Below are 13,509 nucleotides of genomic sequence, written 5' to 3' on the forward strand. Positions count from 1 at the left end.
CCCTAAGAGCAGTTACAGAGCACTCTAACAAAACAATAGAACTGCATCCGTCATTTTAGGATGTCATCCCGCGGAGCTAATGGAACACAGGAAATAATTCCCAAGAATGTGCCAAAGAAAGTAATTTCCCATAAGAACTCAAGGAAATATACTCCTATAATGATGACTGCAATAACTGATATACTATTCATAAGCCTTCATTTATCATGAGCTTTATAGAGTTATTTCCATACTGAACAGAAATTTTTCTCTCAGTTCCTTCCATGAGACAGCTGCAATACTTAATGTTCCAGGATTAACCAAAAGGTATCATGTTGGATTCAGAGTGACTATTTGCATAAGTGTAGCAGGGAGAAGTTTAAGAATTGTGCTGAGAGGTCTGTAATTCACATTAGAAAACAAGCCAGGAACATTGCTGCAAGAGGGCCGAGCACACGTCCCTTGCTGTCTGTGCATTCTTTAATGTGGTTACGGAAAAACTGCACTCTAATGAGAGACAATGCGTACTGCTCCTGCCAGAGATTTCCATCTCTGGAGCTTAAAGCTAAGTCCAAGAGGAAAGATTTCCTGTTCTGGGGTTTAAATCATAAATATCAAAAAGCAGAACCTTTAGCTGCCATGTTTTCATTGCTTTCCATACATTTTCTAGGTTAACAAATTAATAGTTTGTTCTTTCTTTTGGCATGATCAATGTGAACTATAACAACACTTAAACCCATAACTTCAATCTTACAACAAGCAGATATATCATCCAGAATCTAGATGTCAATTATAACTACGTAAGTATGGGCATCCCCCTGATGGGCAAGGATTTAATCCTTGGGTGTGAAGAGTTGAGTGAGAGGAAACCTGGAATAACATAAAGGAATTTTTTAATAACTATCTTGATAAAATAGTAGCACTGAGGTTATAAGAGAACAGATGGAAGATGTCTTAGTAGTTTCTTATCTCTGAGACAAGAATTACTTAGAATTATATGGTATATGTGATCCATTACATAAAATTAGGTTAACAAATCTACAGTGAGGTTAGGGCCAAGAAAATGCTTGAAAAATTTTTGCAAAAAGCAAAGTCACCATCAAAATATTTTACCAAGGCCTACAAGGCCCTTTGTTAGTTGGCCTCTGCCCTTTCCCAGAAGTATTTTTTATCACCTCCAGCCTCACTAAATAAACTCCACCTATACTGACCTTATTTCTTGACCTTACCTTAGAGCATTTTACGCTTTTATCCCAGAGTTTGGAATGAGTGTCTCTTTCTCATGAAAGTTTTCAACCCAAAGAGCTTCCCAGACCACCAAAGCTGAGGAAGCCTCCTATTGCCCACCATCTTCAGAGCTACTTTCTACTCAGTCCTCAATCTGCTTCATAGCATTAACACCAAATACAATTATCCCACCCATTTGTAACCAGTTTACTTAGAGTTAGTACTCTATGGGGGAAAAACATGAACTAAAACACATTATTTTTTTCCAACCATTGCCTTCAAACTTGCACTGTTCAATTTTCCTTTCCTGCCTTTTAACAATAACTCAGGCAGCTCTCAAAGCTGTTGGGTCACTTTCAGTTATTAAAAATCCAGACCAGCTCATTTATAAACTTCAGCCTTATTCTCTTTCTCAGGATGTCTCTTCCCGGCATCTTCCTCCACTACTCCTCTCCAATCCTTCCAATATTAAGGCTTCTGGAATTGGGGATGAAAAGGAAGAAAATAAAGCCAAGATCTAATGTAACCGTCTGCTTGTCGGTGGTTCTCTCTCGGTCACAGAGGCTTCTCTAGGTGACACCATCTCGCCTTTGACGCTCTCCCTCCAGCAAACCTCCAAAGGCTGGTTCCTCAGAAAACTCTGAGGGACCCCTGGCATACGCACTCCCATTCTGGCTCACTTCTTCCAATTCTCCCAAAGCAGCTACCACATCTACTCACCAGGTAGGTTACCAGGAGGTCAACTTGAGTCCATCTACAGTTACAGTGTTGATAGGAACTGGGGAATATATATATTCACCATGCCAAGGTTAAAGGACAGGCCACTTCCTCTCTCTACTCTGCCATTTGTTGCCGACTTTTTTGTAGAAATGGCAGAGAGGCAGATCAGAGAGGACATACCTAAGCATTTGACACAACAGAAAACAAGATGCAGTCTAGCTTTCTTGCAGATACCCACAATATCTCTGGATGGCTATCTTGAAGCTCCCCTCCCTTGGTTTTGGGGTTAAACAAAACCTCCCCAACTCTGCTAACTACAGGAGAAACAAATGTAGTAGAGGAAAGGCTAAGCACTCTCACTTCAGGCAACTGATTCTTTCTCTCTCTTTCTCCTCTCTAATCCTCTTTAAGAGAAGTGGAATGAAAATGGAAAAAGGAGATGGCCAGACACTTGGGAGAATTACTTAACCAACCACAGCCTTGAGGGGATTTCTGTTCCCACTTCATTGCTGTTGTCTTCAGAATCTGGAGTACTCAGCACATTTTTTAACCTCAGATTTGGCTTCTAGCCATCAATCTAGGAGTTTCTAACCAACAAAAAAATGTCCTAAGTATCCTGTATTAAATTGTATTTTACTTACGTGTGTTCATTTTTTAGCACCTCCCACCAGAGGACAAGTTCAAAGAGGGCACGAATGACTACCATATCCCCAGCCTCTAGTATAGGGCTTGGCATATCTGAGGTGCTCAATATTTATTGATTGATAGTATAATGAGAGAATAATGGAGGCTAAGGAAAATTGTAGTTTAGGGGTCTTATTACTACCCCATGTGCAGAACAAGAAAACGTATCCCAAGTTTACAGTAGTAACCAGACTAACTGCTATAACAAGCTAGTGACCAAACTGTAACTAGAATCAGGGGTGCCCTCACTTTCCTTTCTTTCTCTCCCTTTCTCTTCCCTTATTCCCTCATTCCTATTGTCCCTTGTCCCTTTCTCCTATCTTTTTTCCTTTCCTTCTTCCCTTGGTCTTTTCTTTCTTAAACAAGGAACAAAGCAATAATCTACCTCATTTCTATATATGAATAAACAGAGGAGATTATATTAAGGTGAAACTGTTGAAATGCTGGGAAACCAGAACAGCAAGTTGACTAATTAAGAGCAGATATTTGACATAGGACTGAATTTCAAAGGACCTTAAGTTAAGCAAACAGTAATATGTCTATAGACAAGAAACCTGGTGTTCTTCATATCTTTAACTTGAAAAAGATCCCTGGTCATATTAATGCCTTTTCACCCAAACTTTTAGAAGAGAGGATAATATTTCTCCTCCTACTTTTTTTCCTTTTTTTTTTCTTTCTCTCCCTCTCTCTTTCTCCATTTTTTACTCAGAATATTCTCTAATCAAATTCACAAGGGGAAGAAGAAAACTGAGTAGTATCTTCCTCGTTCATTTCAGGACTTTCCTAAATTCCCTCCTGATTTTTATCTGTAGGTCCAGAAATGATTCCTCATCAAGTGCATCAGAAAAGGTGATACATTCTAAGTCAATTCCAAAATGGAAAGCCAAAGGACTTACCCAGGGGCTATCGGGCCCAGCAAGCACACTCCTTTTACTTGGATTACATGACTACTTGAGGAAACCATTAAAAAGGAGGGTCTAATGATAACAGAGTGGATGGCAACACTCCCTCTCCCAACCAAAAGACCTCTTTTGACTGTCACAGAACTTGAGTTTCTAAAATGATCCATTATTAAAATACTTCCTCGATTTTCCCTTCGTTGTCCCCAGTGCCATGCTGGTAATTATCCTAACCCACATGAAGCAATCACTAACCACTTTGGCAATTGCCACTCTTGTTATAAATGATCTTTGAATCTTCCTTCCCACTTACTACATCTAAGCAACTACCAAATTGTATAGTTTCTATTCCTAAAGCACTTCTCAGGTCTGGCCCACTACTTTCTACTATCAAGTCAGTCAATCTCATTGTAGGGGAATATTATGCTTCAATGTAAAAAAAAACAAAAACAAAAACCCCTACTATTTAGTCACACTGTTCCGAGTACCTGATTCTAGTCCTTGAGAGTTACTTTACAATTTTGTAAGATATAGATAACCAATAACAATGCATAATAATTATTGTCTATAGTTTTGTAAATTCTGTCTGGTGGAGAGTCACTTAATTTTCCTCCCTTCCCACCCACCCCCATGAGGCCAGTTTTACCTCCAATTGCACACTTATTTCAACAATCCTGATGTACGAATGTGTCCTTTTTTTTAATAATTCCCCCTTGAACTTATGACACCTCACCAGTTTACTCATTGATGAGTTAAATAAAATCTTTAACATCTATTCAGTTTTACATCTGTAAAAACGTTATGATTTTACCTTTTTAAAAAGAAGTATATTTTAACACCCAATGACGATACACTGTCAACTTTTTAACATTCAAGGTCATCAGTAATATGGTCCTTCGGCCATCCTACTCTCCATGTAAACTCATCAATACTAAAATAGCTAAACCATTATGAGTACACTGTGGGAGCTTTTGTTTCCATTTGCTGGTCCTTGGCCAAGACTATTCATCTGTTCATGTCTTGTCTACCTCCACAGCTGGACCCATGGACCAGTGGGTACACTGGACCACTGGGCCAGTCTTAATTTCATGGTCAAGAAAGCCCCCCATGTATATATAAGTCTGGTTGCTGCACAGCCAACAAGTTATTCCTCACTGGGAATCCAGTTTTATGATCTAACTACTAGGTGATTCTGTAAGGACATTATGGGGATCTGTTAGGTGAGAGATGATAAAGAATCTGTTTTGTTAACCTTTTGTTTGTTTGTTCGTTATGTGTGAACTCAGCTCGGTCAAGAAAACTTTTATTCTCACTGAAAGTAGAACATCCCTTCGAGATCTGCTCTTGTGGGTTGTCATGGTTCTGTGTTTATTGTTAACCTATGACTGAGGCGGAGGAGCTAAAGCTGCAAGCTCCCAGCAAGTCCATGCATCTGTAACTGAGAAAAACTTTTACCTCTCACTGCGTGTTTGATGTTTACCTACCTCGTAAGCATATAAATAAGTCATAAGGTCTCTCAAATCCAAATTGCTCCGTTCTAATTGGTTCATAAAGAAAAATAAACACTTCTATAACTCTAATATTCCCAAGTTTCTCAGGAAATAAAAAAAATGGACATGTAAAACTAGCCTTAAAAATTTCTTACAGGAACCTCAAGGCCAGAAGCAGGTTTGTATAAAAACACAAGTTCATGTAATAAAGTTGTGTCTTTCACAATCTAGGGGACTTTGATAACTTGTGGTTTGAAAACAGCTATCTGACTCTCTGCTAGTTTTATCAGTGCAGTTGTATTCGTTTGCTATTGCTGCATGACAATATCACCACAAACTTCCAGGCTTAAAGCAATACACATTTATTAACTCACAGTTTCTGTTGATCAATCAAAGCTAAGTTCATTAGGCCTACTGCAGTAAGGGATAACACCACCTTGAGAGATCCTAGTAATGTCTCAAAATGGGAAAATTAGGGGAGGATAATTATAGGGCTCGGGGATCTGGGCTTAAGTAGTTGAAGGCAAGTTTGTCAAGACAGAAAACTAATTGACACGGGGGACAGTCCTTGACATAATAGTTTAGGATTGAGAAATATAGCAAGGCCAGCTTCTTGACATGAGTCTTAATAAGTAAATGTTTTTTTATAAGCTACCTATTTGGCCAAGTGAGCAATTTATTATCCTGATAGGAGACAGAGCTGTTTGGCCAGATGAACAAATCATATGGATAAACTGCTTTTCAGGAATTTCCTAAAGCAAATAGTAAAATTGTTTATTGGTTTATATCTTTATCCTCCTGAGCAAGAATTTCCTGAAACAAGTATTAAGTCAAATTGATACAGGGAATCTCAGCTCTCACTCCCAAGCTCTGTGAACATAAAGGATCTAAATTCTTAAATTTTTTTTTTTTTTTAAAGATTTTATTTATTTATTCGACAGAGATAGAGACAGCCAACGAGAGAGGGAACACAAGCAGGGGGAGTGGGAGAGGAAGAAGCAGGCTCATAGCGGAGGAGCCCGATGTGGGACTCGATCCCGGTACGCCGGGATCACGCCCTGAGCCGAAGGCAGACGCTTTAACGACTGCGCTACCCAGGCGCCCCCTAAATTCTTAAATTTTAATTCTGATAAATGATTTTCTAAGTTGTAGTATGTCTACTTAACTTAATCAAGATATTTATTTATTTATAATAATAATTTTTTATTATGTTATGTTAGTCACCATACAGTACATCATTAGTTTTTGATGTAGTATTCCATGATTCATTATTTTCGTATAACACCCAGTGCACCATGCAATACGTGCCCTCCTTAATATCCATCACCGGCCTATCCCAATCCCCCACCCCCTCCCCTCTGAAGCCCTCAGTTTGTTTCCCAGAGTCCATAGTCTCTCATGGTTCATTCCCCCTTCTGTTTAAACCCCCTTCATTCTTCCCTTCCTTCTCCTACCGATTTCCTGCTATTTCTCATGTTCCATAAATGAGTGAAACCATATGATAACTATCTTCCAAGATGCTTATTTAAATTTAAAATCCTGGGCTACTCTTAAATGCAGTTATTTAATGCCTAACCTTAGACACTTAGACAATTTCTAAGTGAACTATAATATTGAAATGTGGTCACTCAATATATTTTTAATACATATGTTTTTGTTTCTTACAGTGGGCATATTTATTGGTCATGTTAATGATTGTGCTCATTTTGCTAATTTAAAATGTAAAAATGAGGGGCGCCTGGGTAGCTCAGTCGTTAAGCATCTGCCTTCAGCTCAGGGCATGATCCCAGGGTCCTGGGATCGAGCCCTGCATCAGTCTCCCTGCTCTGCTGGGAGCCTTCTTCCTCTCCCACTCCCCCTGATTGTGTTCCCTTTCTTGCTGGCTGTCTCTCTCTGTCAAATAAATAAATAAAATCTTTAAAAAATAAAATAAAATGTAAAAATTTTTTAAAAAAGTAAAAAGTGTATATGACTCTAGAGAGTTTTATGTGCCTATTTAGGAGTTTTGCCAATGTGCTAAACAGTGTATGATAGATACTTCTACGTTCCCCTTCCAGTTTTCTCCATGAAATATAAATTAGCTAATTTTACTGCAAGTTATCATCCATACAGGTAATCAAAGACCAGACCAAAGCAATTGTCGCAGAAAACTACAACTATGAATATAAGGCAATGGAAGGTGTTTTTGTTTTCGAGGAACAGAGAGTAGCTTTGTCTTAAAAAGTCTGGTTCTTCCAGAATGTGAAAGATGATTGTGTGAGACAAACACTTAATAGATATAGAAAGTTATAGTTGGACAGAAAAAAACAAACTGTATTTCTCTCAAACTGCAAGCAATGAGTCTGAAAAAAAATAAAATGTATTCAAGTTTTGACAAAGTGCACTCAGTTTTGGTGGATTTATTTGTAAGATAATTTAAAAAGTAGAGCAGGGAGCTCATGAATCCCTTATTGCCATATAATGTTAATGCAAAACCAGAATTTGCTTTTCTATATATTAAAATGACAGTTTATCTTGAACTATTTGACCTTCTCTTAACAAGGAATAGTAAATAGTTACTCTTCCACATTCTCTGTGTTCTGTCTGTATGGCAGAAATTCCATATCCCATCAAAACAGTCTTCTGTATTTTATGCTTTGTCAAGCCCTTGATTATTAAGCAAAAAAAAAAAGAAAAGAAAAAGTTCCTTATTTCTGAAAGATCTAAGATTCCTTTCAGTTGTGTTACTTTCTTGTCATTTAGAATATTGTACTATCACTTTTACTAATAGGTAGCCAATTTATTGTTTCTCAGGCACACCTGATCCTGTCATAATAGGAGAGCTAAAGTACTCTGATAACTCTTTTGATTTCGGTTTCCTGTGATCATATCCCAGATTCAGAAAAATTAAAATTTCAAGATTTTTCTTTACATGTAAAACTTCTTTAAAAATTTCCCATAAGGGCCCTGGAAGTTCATGAAGATATGTTCTTTTGCCTTATAAAAGAAGTGATGCCCCCAAATAGTTGTTTTCTTGACATGTTCTATATTCCTCAATTAGCTCAACACTATTGTAAGAACTAATCAAAAGAGTGGTCAAATTAAAGAGTAAGTTTCATAGATAAAATAATACTCATATACATGTTTCTGAGATTGTATGTAGAACGGAATGAATCCAAAGGCCCTGGAGATCTGCCAGCGCTCTCACTGTTCATAATACATTCTTACTCCTGGGAAAAATACTAATCATATTATTACAAAAAATTATGTCCTGTACTCAGTAGAAATTATATCCACTTCAATGTTGGCATTGTTCATTACCATGGTAAAATAACCATAATCACTTAGTCTTGTGATTCCTGTTATCTTCTGGTGCTTGTCAAAAGGCAAAGAGGTTAAAATTTGTATCTTCAACAAAGAAGGACAATCTCAGAATTTCACAGAAAGGACTGTACTGTGTTCTTTTAATTGTTGATATTTCAATAAATTGGCTCATGAGTTGCAACTCTAAAGCGTAAAGATAACACTGCCTGAACAATTGTCAGATACACGCGGGAACGGTTGGGATTTCCAAGACCTGTTCTACTTTAGAAGCAGATGATTTCACGAAAGCAGCCTGATGATCCAAGGTGTAGCAGAACAAGAAATAAATACATAAATGAATGAAATGAACTAAATTTAATCATAAATTAAAATTAATCAAATTATTAATCAAAATTAAATCATAAACCATTTGGTTTGGAATCCTGATGACAGTTATTTGTAGTTTATTTTCTGATACTTGTATGAAGAAGTCCTTTCTTTTACTTGATAACTTACCTCAAACTCTCTAACTCTCAACATCAAGTGAAATCCTTTAAAAATGACTTCTAAGGCTTAGTGCCTCCTTCAGAATTTAAAACCAATTACATGTACTGAGTTTCTATACCTTACGTGAAAAGAAAGTTACCTGCATAGGGTTAATAAGAAGCTATTTTCCTTTCACCAGGTATCAAATTCTTATAAAAAAAGTATGTGTTACCCCAACAGAGAGTTTTACTGTCTTCAACTATGACACTGTCACACAAGGTCCTAACCTGAGAGTCATACTTGAACATAAGTGACATTTAATCAGTTACAAAAATTCCATCATTAAGAAGCAAGTGTACTTTATGTGTAAAAGCAAGAAACCGTAAACCAGGTACCACCCAAGAACACTGGTCTGGTACCTGTTCTATGGTTACAGCCTCACAGGTCATAAGCAGCATCACTCACTGGCTGGCCAGGAACTGCAGCGTATTTGGGACTTCAAGTAGAAAGGAGTTCTCTGGAATCTACAAGCAATGAAGATGAAATCCTGGTGAATAGATTTTCCTAATCTTGGGATAGGAAAAAAAAAAAATGATTGAATCCTATATCCCTTAATGAAATTATTCAGCAGAATTTAGTTCTTTGCCCTGCAGAGTTGCTCAATACTGAATGCTCAAGGAGGCACATATGGTTAGTTAATACATTTTGCTGAACTATGTAAACAAACATAATGAAACCAGACGCGTGCGTGTGTGTGTGTGTGTGTGTGTGTGAGAAAGAGAGAGAGAGAGAGAGGGACAGAGATAAAAAATAATCTCTAGAGATTATTTAGGATCAAAAGAGTGGATTGTTAAGCGAAATTATTTAAAACTTGGCAATAAAGCAAAAAGGTGGGTGGCAGACCTTTCGATAACATACTGCGGTACTGCTTAACAGATTAAATCAAGCATTATTTAATTATCAAAGGAATGTATCAGTGCTCGACTATTTTCTGTTAAACACCTGGTCTCTGTGACATATACCTTAAGTAGTAGATATTGACTGGTAGAGAGCAAATTGAAGAACAATTGCTTGTGAATTGACCAGTGACAATGAACTCTGAAAGAAGGATCTTGTATTGAGCATCTCCTAAGTGTCAAAAACCACACATTACTCATTTAGTCATAAAAACAACCTTGAGTGATAGGTATTATTATCTTCATTTTACAAGTAAGAAAATTGAAGTTCAACAGGCAAAATGATTTGCCACATTATTTAGCTAGTAAATGGTGAAGCCAGGTGTCAAACCCCGAACATTCTTTCAAAACCTACGCTCTTTTTACATTATTCTACCCCCGTAGTAAAAACTTTTTTTCTAACGACCACAAAGTTATACCTGCCACTTCTGCAAACCAAAAATGATATCTAAATGTCACCAAAAAGAAAAATATGCTAGTTAAAAAGGCAGAATTTCATGATGGGAAATGTAAGTATATGTTCTGTGTGCATAGAGTAAAAGATCTATGAGTCATCTCCGGCAACCCACTAAGTGTTTAGTTGAAGATTGCTCTTTATCATCTAGCTAGATGGCAATTAGAAGCGTGTGAGACAAAGTATCCCTTAGGAAAAACTGGCTCAAGAATAAATCATTTAAAGTGCTTTACAGACGTTACCTAATACATTTTCACACATCCCTGTGAGCTACACAGCCCCACACAAAAAGCGATTCTAATTTGTTTACAGACCTTCAAAAGTGATATAGTGTAAAGTGGAGGGCCAAGATGCTACTAACAACATTAGACTTACCTGAGGCCTAGGGCAGTTTCGGCCATTTCAGCTGAAACACCACTAAGTTAATTAACCTCTATTGTTTTCCTTAACCTGCTTAATGAAAATGTCAGTACCATTTGGGCCAGAAGGGCTGTGAAACCAGGCAGGTCGTTTAGAATTTTTTTCTCCCCTTCAAGCTGCTCCATTCTGATCTGATCAATGGTTAACATCCTTCACCTTAGAAATAGTGGGAGATATTCATATTCTCCTTCCCTAAGGGATGGGGTGCCTTTTAAAAAGCAGTGAACTGTGAATTTCCAGCTAATTTAAACAACTCTTCTACAGAAAGGAGAATTTGTCTTAGCCTTTGAGGAAGACCTAGGGCAAAATAATTGTTACACTACCATCCCTCCCCCCTTTTATCTTTAAAAACTGTTTACAAAAAAAATGTTGATTTCATCTAGAAAGAAAAAAAAAGTGTGCAACTTGGAATGGAGTGCGACATGCATTTTTCCTGTCCTAGAGAAAGGGTGTTGAGAGTGGTGGGTGCAGCAGAATTTCACACATGAAAATTTAGTATGTACTGTACGTTCTGGGTTTTAACTCTTAAACATACGTGAGTGTAAACAAGAAGATACTGAAAACAACGTTATGATAATCTTTCCCAAGCTTGTTGCTCCAGTCTCTCCATGTCAGTAAATGATCCCATCCCGGAAGCCACCAGTTGCTCAAGCCAGAAACAAAGTCAACTTGGTTCTCCCTCCTCATCACCCACATATCAGCAAGTGCTATTTCACGTCTAAAGTCTGTCTCCAATCTGTCCACTTTTTTCTCATTTCCTCTGATTTCACCTTTGCCCAAACCAGTAAAGTGAATGAGAATCCAAGGGTAGGTAGTGAAGAGCTTTCTCAGAAATACCGATATTTGGAAACACTTCAGTTGGAGCAGAAGGAAAGAAGATAGAAGCTGGAAAAGAGGGAGAAAGAGAATACAACTGGGATCTGCAGAGAATTTAGACAAAAAAACTCCCGAGACCTGAGTTCACTCTCACGCATTTCCCAATCTGAAGACAAGGACAGATGTGAACATAAGGTGCATTCACAATGTGTTTCTTATATTTAAGACTAATGATATCATGTATGAAACTTTTACCTTATACAACTTTCAAATGATTCCTGAGAAGATTTCTGTATAATTTTTTCAAGGTAAAATCTTCCAAATTAAAAAAAATGCAACTAAAAACATACAATAAAATAACTGAATAATACTTTAGAATTTCTTATTCTTTTTTGTATTAGTTTTTAAATACTTGAGTAAACACAAATTGGATATTTGGGTTTTGTTTTGGGTACACTCAACTTGATCAAAGACTCCAAAGGCCAATATTCAAATTCACTGTGATAAAAGCAAGTTTTAAATCTACCATAGGAAATTATTCACTTGTTCAGACAAGCCAAAATTCAGTTTGGAAAATATTTATCTATCACGTAGTCTCAAAAATTCTTAGAAGAAAAGTGTCTCAATTTTCTCCAGTGTTCTTCATTAAATGACCTTTAATTTGGATTTAAGAAACATTAATATTTATTAAGTTCAAGGCATATTCATATATTAAAAGATAATTTTTAGAAAAGGATATAGCATGACTTTCATACAGATATAAAATGAACATGTGTCAAAGCTTTTATTTAATTCATTAATTAATGAAGGAACCAGAAGATATTACAATTGGTTCAAAGGAGAATTAAAAGAACCACACATATATGGCATTAGGAGTGGCGAAATAAATTTGCTTAACAAATGTAAAACTTCAAAACTGCTCAATATCCACAGAGCAATAATCAACTGAATCCCGATGAGATACAATTTGCATTTCTATGGACAAAAATCATTTGCATTACTGTAAGTATTATATAACTTAGAGCAATGTAAAATAACTCAAAGACAATAAAAGATTCAGAGACTCGATAGAATCAGATAATCTGGACAATGCCTACTTTTCCGTTGAAGACAGCCACAATATCTTGGACCGTTTCCAAGTCTTTCACAAGTTTTCTCTACAAAATACAAAAAGTACTAACTCCCTTGCTCCAATGCATAAAATCTAGAAGGAGGGGAATGAAGAAGACAAAGATAAACATAATAACTGAATAGATTATAAAGCACAGTGGGATATATCCCACAAGACTGAGCTGATAATTTCCCAATACACACGATATGCACAAATAAAGAAGATATCTGTTCTGATTGGATGGTGCCTGTGCCGGTTGCATCCTTAAGCACAGACAGAAACAAAGTACTATGAGAAATCAGAGAAAGGAAAGAGTTCTATTCCCATAAGGAGCCATGGGCTTACTTCATGGAAGACGCAAAATGGAGCAGGCTTTAAAGGAGAAAATTCTTCTGATTGTGGTAATCATTTCACAGACCGCATAGATCAAATCATCACATTGAACACTAGAAATATAAACAATTGTCTCTGTCAATCATACCTAAATAAAGCTGAAGTAGGGAAAAAAGACGACAGGTTTTAAACAAGTAGGATGTGAGGTGCAGGGGAAAAAATGTTTCAAAGGTTAGAGGAGGAGAAAAGTGATAGATATATAATGTTCCTGGCTTGTAGGTTAGCATGGTTGAAGGAAACGAGAGCTAAACAGAAGACATGGTGGTTTAGGCCAAACCACAGACAACCGTCAACATGACAAGAGGCTGGGAATTCTTTGTGTCCTGACAGGGAACCCCTAAAGTTTTTAAGCAGGGAAACGACAAGACCAAATATAAGCCTCAGACAAGTAATTCTAGCAGCAATTGGCAAAAAAAAAAGAGATTGAAAAACTGAGATATTAGAAAAAGGAGTAGTAGGAACCTATTGCAATGGTCAGGTTGGAGCCTGAACCAGAGCATTTTAGGAAAAGGAAAGAGCTTTGAGGAAGCCAGAATAAACAGGATATGGTAATTCACTAGGTAAGTGATTTGGGGTTTTTGACTGTGCATTC

General features: G+C 37.0%; 1 long non-coding RNA gene across 18 annotated transcripts in view; it reads right to left on the reverse strand.

Annotated features, from left to right (window-relative positions):
- The window catches only part of LOC113260119 (uncharacterized), a 57,262-nt gene that overhangs the window by 38,487 nt on the left and 5,266 nt on the right, over positions 1-13,509 (reverse strand). For 11 of the 18 annotated variants that reach the window (XR_007188220.2, XR_008956401.1, XR_007188218.2 and 8 more), the window contains exon 3: positions 9,187-9,291. This is a non-coding gene — a long non-coding RNA (uncharacterized LOC113260119). The remainder of the gene's footprint in view (positions 1-9,186; positions 9,292-13,509) is intronic. The other 7 variants (XR_007188225.2, XR_008956402.1, XR_007188215.2 and 4 more) reach the window with 1 other exon arrangement.

This window comes from Ursus arctos, unplaced genomic scaffold (genome assembly GCF_023065955.2).
Source record: "Ursus arctos isolate Adak ecotype North America unplaced genomic scaffold, UrsArc2.0 scaffold_3, whole genome shotgun sequence".
Classification (NCBI taxonomy): Eukaryota; Metazoa; Chordata; class Mammalia; order Carnivora; family Ursidae; genus Ursus; species Ursus arctos.